This window comes from Danio aesculapii, chromosome 15, assembly GCF_903798145.1.
Source record: "Danio aesculapii chromosome 15, fDanAes4.1, whole genome shotgun sequence".
NCBI lineage: Eukaryota > Metazoa > Chordata > Actinopteri > Cypriniformes > Danionidae > Danio > Danio aesculapii.
Window position 1 is genome coordinate 34098299 of NC_079449.1, and position 10601 is coordinate 34108899.

Sequence of the window (10601 nt, forward strand, 5' to 3'; positions counted from 1 at the left end):
TTTTCCACGATATCTTTATTCTGGAGAAAGTCTTATTTATTTTCATTTGGCTGTAATAAAAGCAGTTTATATATTTTTTAAAACAACTTTTAGGTCAATTATATTAGCCCCCTTAAATTTTTATTATTATTTTTTTAATTGTCTGCAGAACAAACCACTGTTATACAATAACTTGCCTACACTGTAAAAAAATATTTGACAAAAAGCATTTACAACTAATTTTATTTTGTCACTTTAACTTATTTCAATAAGTTAATCAGGTTTCGGGCCTCACGGTGGCACGATCGCCTCACAGCAAGAAGGTCGCTGTTTCGAGCCCCGGCTGGGTTCCGCTGTGGCAAACCCTGAATAATATAGGGACTAGGCTGAAAAAAAAAGAATGAATGAAAAATCAGGTTAAACTAGGTTTTTTACATTTACTGTATGCAAAGTTGAATTTAATATTTTCAGTCAGTTTGATTGATATAAGTTGAAACAACTAGAACAGTTCATTTAAATAACTAAAAATGGTTTTACAGTCTAGTTAATCTAATGAACCCAGATAAGCCTTTAAATTGCACTTTAAGATACATACCAGTATCTTCCAAGGTCAATAGTAAATTATTTTATACTTTCATTATGAAAAAGACAAAACAAAAATGTGCAGAAAAAAATCTTCTCTTTTAAAAATTGCGATTTCACAGAAGGACTAACAATTTTACCTTCAACTGTATTAAAAATTATTTACATTATATTATATTATATTATATTATATTTTATTATATTATGATGTATTAGACATATTTAACAGATGAATGTACTAAAATTATAGATTTCAGAAATACATTTTGTAATCTTGTCTTAATTCATTACATACACATTTATACTAAAATAACACACACACTAACATAATATTAATTACAATTTAATATTGAAATTATTTTAATGAAAATTGACATTTTTAAAGTCAATCATTATGATAAAGACTAACTATGATATTTGTAAATCGCACTGTATTATAAACTGCATTTTACTGTAGGACAGTTATGCAGTATGTTACTGTATTTTAAAGTTGCATTGTGAAAATGACTGTATTTCACAGTAAAGATATACAATACAAGATAAATGGTAATGTAAATACAGTATTCTTGTTGTAATTGATTTACAGTAAATTACTGGTGAACTGCTGTTGATGAATTATTAACAGTGAACAGACCATTTGAATGTGATCATCCTTTAAAGCTCCTTAATAATTTAAGCTCATTCTAAAGACTTCTGCATCACCCCACAATGCAGAACACTCAGAGACAAACTAAAACTGGCAGATGATGTCTTTACCCCTCATTACACCATTATTAATTCATCGTCATCAGGTCTTTTCATTATCCTCACTCCATGAAATGTTCCACACAAGCAGCACATCAATCAAACTCCCATGTTATATACAATCATCTTTACTCTCTATCGGTGCGTTTCACACTCTTTCTACAAATAATCGTTCCTTTATCCCCATTAATGAGCAAAAACTGCATTGGCGTAGCATGTGTCCTGGAGTGGCGCGTACGAAAGCGTGTGTATATACGTGGTGGGTGACTTTTTGGCAATGTTTTCTTCCATCTGCGAAGGGCTCGTACCCAGAGAAGAGGCTTTTTTCTGGCAAACATGTTTCTGGGTCTCCCTCTTCAAACAGATGGACTTCCTGGGAAATTTAGACGCCTTTTACCACCATCCATCTCTATAACAACCATGCGGACCAATCAAAAGTGCTAATTTACACCCACCATAACACTCGAAAAAAAGCCAAGCAACCATTTCAGAATCAAATTTGTGCCATTATTATGTGGCTCTGCAAAATGAGTAAGAGTAATGTCAGTGTGTTCTCGCTGTGTGGTCGTAAAGCAAATCATTTGGAGAAAAAGGGGTTGGGGGTGTTGGTGGGCCTGCTGCTGCATCAGCCTGTGACAAATAACACTTGAGCAGAAGGAAGAAATACAGTAATAAGAAAGACACAAAAGACATATCACACACACTGGACAGCTGCCAGCTCATTTAGGAGGGCTGTGAAAAGCCTTGTTTTTGTTCTTTATAATAGGGTGTCAGTATATTGTATACTTTGGCATGGCATATATGTGTGTGTGTGTGTATATATATATATATATATATATATATATATATATATATATATATATATATATATATATATATATATATATATATATATATATATATATATATATATATATATATATATATATATATATATATATATGTGAAGGGCAAAGGCCTCTAGATAACACTTATTTTATGAAAAAAAAACATGATCATGCCTTGTCTTTTAATTATTTAATTAGGACAGAAAGGTCTGACTTGTCACTTTTCACAAATAATGTACAGTATAGAATATAAAGTCATGGTGCAGTGGATAAATAATTAAATCTATGTATGCATGAGCTTGGAGGACTGCATCCATTCATCCCTGCAATGATTCAAACAACTATATTTATCTGCAATGATAAAGAAAGCGTACTTGCAGGACTCCCAGAGTTCATCAATATTCTTGGATCCATCTTTGATATCTCCTCCTTTATCTTTCCCCAGACATGCTCAATATTGTTCATGTCTGGTGACTGGGCTGGCTAATCCTGTAGCACTTTGACCTTTTTTGCTTTCTGGAACTTTGATGTGGAGGCTGAAATATGAGGAGCGCTATCCTGCTTTTGAATGTAATGGGCAGCACAAATGTCTTGAAACCTCAGGCATACCTCAGGCCCCCATACTGATTGTAATCCCAAACCATGGTTTTTCCTTCACCAAACTTGACTGATTTCTATGAGAATCATGGGGGTTCCAATAGGTCTTCTGCAGTATTTGTGATGATTCTACCTTCTACCTTTTTGTGATGAAATCTAACTTCTGCTACTTTTCCAAATGATCAACTAGGTCAAGTTATTATTTTCTGCTCTTACAACTGGGATTGACGACAAGACTTTTGGCAGGTAATATCAGAGGTGGGACAAAGTCATTGTTTGGCAAGTCACATTACCTTGTATCTGGTTGTTTATTTTTTTCCATGGCTTATAGCACTTTAAGTAAAGATTTTTTTTTTTAATTCCCAAATCTTCCAGAACCAGTCCTACAAAAAAAAAAAAAAAATTATAAAAAAGATCTAGCACTAATGCACTATATTATGTTACGAGAAAAACACAGCTATGGTACATTTTTAAAGAAGTTTTGACTGCATTACATTTCAATAAACATACAACGAATCTTTAAAGTTATATCAAACATCCCAGCAGACTCAGAACTACAGACACTGACAAAGCAAATTAGATACTGTTCCCATAAAAAAATTAAATCAATAGTAATTACCAACACAGGCTCATTCTGAAAACATAGCCTTATATAGATTTCTGGAGATCGTGAATTATGTAGCCTGAAGTATTTCGTCTTTAAAACAATTGCTACAGGGTGGTATGATGCTGTTCCTTTTCTCGCTGGCTTTCCCGCTGTTACCAGTTTGTCCAGTGATTTGCAGCATACGTTGGCGGTCTTGAGATGCAGAGAGGAGTTGACCGTCATGACGAGGTCTAAGTTCAGCAAAGAACGGTTACAGAAAGCAGGTAAGACAAAAACAAAAGCCAAAATATTCAATAAACAAGTAAATAACAAGATGAGAATGTGGTAAAAAACCAGGCTTTTCTTTTTCTGGATTGCTTTTCAAAACACTGTCGGTTGAGATTGGGCAAGTGGGTGGTCACTGGTCCATCAGTGCTTTTGAAAACACTATCAGTTGGGTTTAGGAAAGGGGGTGGGTGTGGTGATTGGTCATATGGCCAGTCAATCGACAGCAGCCTTTGGTGGATTTACGCAAGCAGAGCAGGCACGAATGGCACTCACGAGAGAAATTTGAGATCTCAAAAAGCGTACATGGTGGATTTGCTGAAAAAAAAAAAAAAAAACATATCTCCTGAGACATATTTGGCACTCTCCAGAAATGTATATAAGGGCTAAATTTTCAAAATGAACCTGGGTTGGTAATTACACATGCACACTGTATGTAATAGCATTTCTATCTATGTTATGTATTTCTCAATATTTCTCCAATTCAAATACACACACTGTATGTACATTACACACTCAAACAAACACAGAAACTACTTTAAGTGCACTTACTAAGCGAACATGCTGTCAATATTCCGAAACATTTATATTCTGAATACACAATTACATCTATATGTAATTATGGTAGATCTAGCTAAAATCTTGTTTTTTTCTACACTAAAGCAAAAAAAAAGCTTCTGCTTTACTACTAATTGCAAAGGTTTCCAGCCCCCAAAACACAGTAGTGATGCCTAACAAAGATTTGAGAAACTGTTACATGTCGGGTGTGTCTGTGTTGCATTCTTAGATGTTGTCATCGTGTATTTATATTATGTGCTCCCATATGTGCTGTGCTCCATGCACCTTCCATTCATGTCATGTGATTCCTTTGTTCTGTTTTCCCGCTGTGTGTTAATGTTCAGTATTTCCACCTGTGTCTCTCCCCTGTATGTATTCCATTTAATCAAGTCTTGTCTATTTATACCCAAGTGTGTCTTTCGTTCCATGTCCGGTATTGTTTTGTCTCAATCCCTAGTCCAACCAGCATTTTCATGTTCCAGTTCCTATTGTAAGTGTTGTTTTGTTAATAAATATGTGGTTATTTTTTGATAATTCCTGAGTTTTGTACGTTTGTGAGTGAGCCTCGTGACAGAAACCTAATAAATTATTGTTTTTTTAACAATTTAAAACATTTCGTTCATATTCAGAAAATTCCAGACTTGGTCAAAGTCTCCTTTTCTGCACTACAGAAAAATACACTGTATGATTAGTAACTTTACGTAAAGAAGTGAGTAAACATGTTGCATAAAAACCAACAAGTTGAATTTACTTAAAGTGAGTAAACCTGTTATAACTTGGAACTAATATGTTGACTTAGCGTTTATAATAATGGGCACAGTTCATTTATTTGATAATTATAAGTTTATAAACTGTAGGACAATGGATTTACCTCTTTTTTTTTTAGTCAACTAACTTTTTACAGCATCTGTGAAACAATATGAGACAGTGTAATCACCTCCAAAATGCTCATTTTGGATGAACTTTGAATGAAACAAATTAGCGGATTGCTAGTTTAATCAATCCTCAATAGTTCAGATGATGAAGAAAAATGCCCTCAATATTCTCAATAACCCAAGGGTCAATACAACGTAGAAAAAGCCAAACTATTCCCCTAAAAAGCAGTCGCCAAGCCTCTGTGGGACCTGTAGGTTCTCAGAGGAGCTCTGAACTCATTTCTGCACTGGACTAATAATAAACCATTGGCATGATTAGTCACTCTCTCCTCCGTCTTCCTTGTTTATTAATCTACATCCCATCCCAAAGGTCAGGCACAGGACATAACACAATCACTGGGGAGTCCAGCAATAGATGATAACGAGCCTTTTAATATCAAGAAACTCCGCAGACGCCTACGAATTGAAAAAGTATGGTCTCATCTGTCTCATAAAGAAGGATACTGGGGGAAAAACACAGGCATGATATTAGACTGGGAGTGTAATCAACATGGCCAGCAGTGGCTTAATCTTGTGTGACTTGCACAAAATGAGGTATCGGAGTGGCCACAAGGAGATGTGCTGCTTGCTTGGGTTTTATTACTCTGTATTGAATCAGACCAACATGAAATACTGGTTCAAAGATGATTAGACCGTAACCTCAGAAAAACTGATGCATTTCTTAATGAAATCAACATGAGAAACACCCAAAAGGCATTCAAAAGTACTCCTAGTTAGGGCAGATGCCATTTTTCATTGGATGTAAGTGGAAACAAGGCTGTGAGAGATGGAAACACACAGATTTAATCTTAGCATCTGCACTACAGTCTGAGGCAATGTTCAGATTTATGTATAACAAATATCTTTGACATTAAAAGTGCATGATGCCAAGTGAGGGGATGAGCAGATGTACACATTTTTCTTGTGGAATTTGGTGAATATAAGCAATTCTTGTTGCTCATAATTCTTACCTTTAATAGTAGAACCTCCCTTTAATATAATCAACTCTTCTTTATCTCTAGGCTATATTCCAAACCAAATCAAGCTAGCTGTTATTACACCTCTTATTAGGAAACCACAACTTTCCAGTGACTTATCTAATTAGGCCTAACTCAAATCTTACATTTAGGTCAAAACAATTAGAAAACTTTTGCCCATCTTTTGCTCCTTTCTAGATGAACAGTGTTGTTGAAGTGTTTCAGTCAGGTTTTTAGGCCTCATCACAGCACAAAATCTGTTTAGTGAAAATACCCAATGATTTACTCTTAGCTGCTGACCAAGGCTGCATCTCTCTATTAGTTTTACTTTACCTCAGTGCTGCATTAGACACTATAGATCTTGATATTAGAGAGAAAGGCTTTAGGATGGTTTAGGTCAAATTTAACTAAATGCTACCAGTTTGTAAATATAAATGAACAACTATCAAAAGTAAGGCCAGTAAAGTATGGAGTGCCACAAGGATCAGTTTTAGACTATTTGCTATTCATTATATACATGCTGCTCCTCGGAGACATTATTAGAAGGCAAATGAATAACTTTTACTGCTATGCAGATGATACAGTTTTACATTTAAACAAAACTTGATGAGATCTCTGAACTAAGCTAATGGATTGTATTAAAGTAGTAAAAGACACTCACAACTCAACCTGCAATTAGGGGGATACAATGTTTGTATTAGTTCCACTTTCAACAATCTGGGTGCTATATTAGACATCAACGTAACTTTTAAAAATCATATCTCTTGTCACAAAGACATCCTTTCATATCAGAAATATCGCTAAACTAAAAAAAAACATGCTATCTATCACAGATGCATAAATGCTAGTTCATACTTTTATGACCTCTAAACTAGATTACTGTAATTTTCTGCTTGGTGGTTGCCCCTCATTCTCTATTAGCAAACTTCAGAGTAAAATTCAGCTACCAGAGTTCTTACCAGGTAAATACAAAACACGATCATATCACCCTTATTTTATTTCCTTACACTAACTGCCTATGAGGTTCCATATTCATTATAAAATATTGATTCTTACCTATAAGGCTCTAAATAGTCTAGGTCATGTTTATCTTTTCAACTTCTGTCTTGCTACAATCCCACCTGCTGTTTAAGATCCTAAAACTCAGAGCTTCTGGTAGTTCCCAGAATAGCAAAGTCCACTAAAGGAGGTCAAGTGTTTTCATATGCTCCTCCAATACTCTTGATGATGTCTGAGGCTCAGACACACTCTGTTAATTTAAAGCTAGATTTAAGACTTAACTTTTTTAGTAAAACATATACACAATGCACCAGTGTCTGAGGACAAACTTATTTTGACGTCCAATAAGAACGTCAAATGACGTTGATATTTGGTTGATTTTAGGTGGTGTAGGAAAGTATCCAAAATCCATTGTCGAGCAAACGTCTTAAACCACCATCATATTGATGTCAAATACTGACATTTATTCGTCACGTATGGCAACCAAAATCCAACGTCTGATAGACATCATAGCTGTAACATCCACACAATGTCAAGCTGTAACTTCATTAGACGTTGATATTTGGTTGATTTTAGGTTGGACGTTGGACATTGGCGTCAACTTGATTTTCATTTCCAAACAAAATACAATGTCCCCATGACATTGGGATACAACATTAATCTGATGTCATGTTGATGTCATGTGCCTGCTGGGACATGAACCATTTAATTAATCTTTATAGGTGTACTAGAAGTTTCCATCAGGTGTGTTGAAGCAAGTTAGAGTTAAACTCTGCAAGACACTGGCCCTCCAGGATTGTGTTTGAGCACCCCTGGTCTAACCTATGCATTTTTCTAATCTTGACTGAAATGTAGTGATAATGTGCACCTTTTTTTTGCAAAGCTGATGATAACTATTGTGAAAAGCAATATGCAAATAAACTTGAATTGAACTAAATATTGGTAAGGTTGACATGAAAATAATTCAGGATTATTTGTGATTGATAGATTTCAGAACTAATAACTCATAACAAATGTACAAGAGATATAATCATACATACAATTTTTTGGAAATTGTGTATAAATCATATGGACAACTTTTATAACACATTCATGGATTGTTTGTAGTAATTTACATGCACTGTTTAAAAGCCAAAACTGAAAATAAAAAAAACAAAACTGTGCCATATTTTGAAAATTAAATTACCCCAGGTCCTACACATGTCATTATATAAATGTTGTCGTAAACCACCCAAAGCAGTACACACACACAGACACACACACACACACACACACACAATACTATATAATGTTTCAGAGTTTTTATCCATGTAATATGGTTGTTTTGAACCCCTATGACTTCTTTACACTTGTCTGATTACCATTTCAAAGTCGAAACATGCTATGAAATGCAAAGCCATCAAAAAACAATGCTAATATGCACTGACAGTGTGTTGTAACACTACCAAATCACGATGGTGACCTTTATATCCGGAATCTCAAAAGGCCAGATGGTGATTCATCTTTTATGAATCATTAATATATTGGTGCACACAGAGACTGTAATGCACACCTTCTTTTTGAATGAACCATCTCTTTAAGATTGCAGACCTGTTGAAGGAACTGCAGAGTTCAATCCCAGTCTCGTTTTCCTTCTTGCCAAATGAAACATGACTCCATAGAGATTCGTACATTGTAAACTGCATTCTTGCAGTCGAGGGTGGCTGTTGTAGCCTCTCATGATCGCTCCCACGGCATTATAATGACTACAGAGCTGCCTCCAGGCTCGCTGTTGCATTATCTCTTCAAAACAAGCCAAAAACAAACCCCAAATTTGTCTCCCGCCAACCCAACAAAAGCCTCCTGGAGCAATCCACAAGGTAGAAACAGAATTCAAAGAATCCTGCGTTGGAGCTGTCACCTAGATCAAATTTACAACCCAAACTCCAAAAAAAAAAAAAAAAAAACCTACTGTCAGATGTATTTCTGAAGTGCTATATAGGATGCAACAAATGCATTAAGTATGAGAGAGCTGACAAGGGATGTCTTTGTTTAAAGGTGTGGTGGCAGAAGCAGGTAATGTATTAAAATCCATCCATTTGTGAAAGGTAATTGCATGAGAAAGGTTTCCTGATTCTAATTTGACCTCGGGGCTAATTTGTGTGCTGCTTTGAATAGTTGAGATGTCCATTAGCTTCCATCCCCTGACCTCTCTTAGTGTTTCGAGTGGGACTGAATTATAAATTCAGTCTGGGCTTTTCTTTATGTTTTTGTATCTTGTGGCAGTCTATCTTGTCCTACATTTAGACCTTTTAGTGCTTTGGGGAACAAGAGAAGGCAATGCTTCAATGTTGCTTTACAGAAAGGAGTTCATTGAGGCCGTCTGTGTCCCTGCTCTTTGTGAAATCTATCACCGTGCACCATATACCCTTCACTGTGACTGATAGGTATGCCATAAGCGTTTCTGTAAAACATTATCCTCCGAAGGACGTTTTAACAGCATTTTTTTCATTAACATTTACATTCATCTTGCTGGCCGAAGCTTCCCTCCTGTAGTAACATATAAGAAAGTGCTTGAAGCAATTATTCTAGCCGGCAGCTTGAGGTAGAAATCAAGTGCAAAGACAAAGCCAAAAAGTGGCAAAAAGATCAATGCAACCACACAAAGACATCATGGCTTGGAGGAGACAAGAGCTAAGAATGACAGTTGCTTTCTAAATGCAATCTACCTTTGGTTGTGATGGTCTAGATCAGGGGTCTGTTCTTCGTACGTGGATTACTCAGTTAGCAGGATTTGGTTATTGACGATTTGACATGATCCAGGATCGTTTCTTTCTTCAAAACTGATCCGAGAGTTGTTGTCATAGCAACAGTTCTGGTAGATCAAACCTGATTGGGAGCAGGCTCATTTCATATAAACAGGATTAGATCGGGTCAGTTCAAGCAAACATAATACTGAAAGTATGTACCGAATTCAGATATTTTCTTACAGTAGTAGTTATATACACTTGGGAAAATAGTAAATATATATATATATATATATATATATATATATATATATATATATATATATATATATATATATATATATATATATATATATATAAATAAAGTTAAAAATATATATAATAATAAAACTTATGCAATCTGCACCCCCGAAAATAAAGTACAAAGACTGCCACCTGGTGGTGCAAAGAAAAAACTTGATATGAACTTTTTAGATACAAACGCTTACAATCTCTTTAGTACAATTTGTGTATGATAACAGAAATGCACAATATGTGACTTTTTTTAAAAGCAATAATACATTTATGCAGTCATAAACATGTTTTGACCGCTAATATGCCAGTGATTTCATGCTTCACAAAAGTTGTAGACACCTTTACCAATATCAAAATGCTTTTGTAAACATCCAGTTATTCTTTACACTGATTAAAAAAACGGCTACTATAATACTACTATGGCTACTATAATAAAGAAAATCTGCTCTAACTGTAAAACTAAATAAATTGCTCTTGACACATGAAAGGGCCAAGCCTGCAGCCCACAACAAGGTGTAAAGTTATTGCAGATC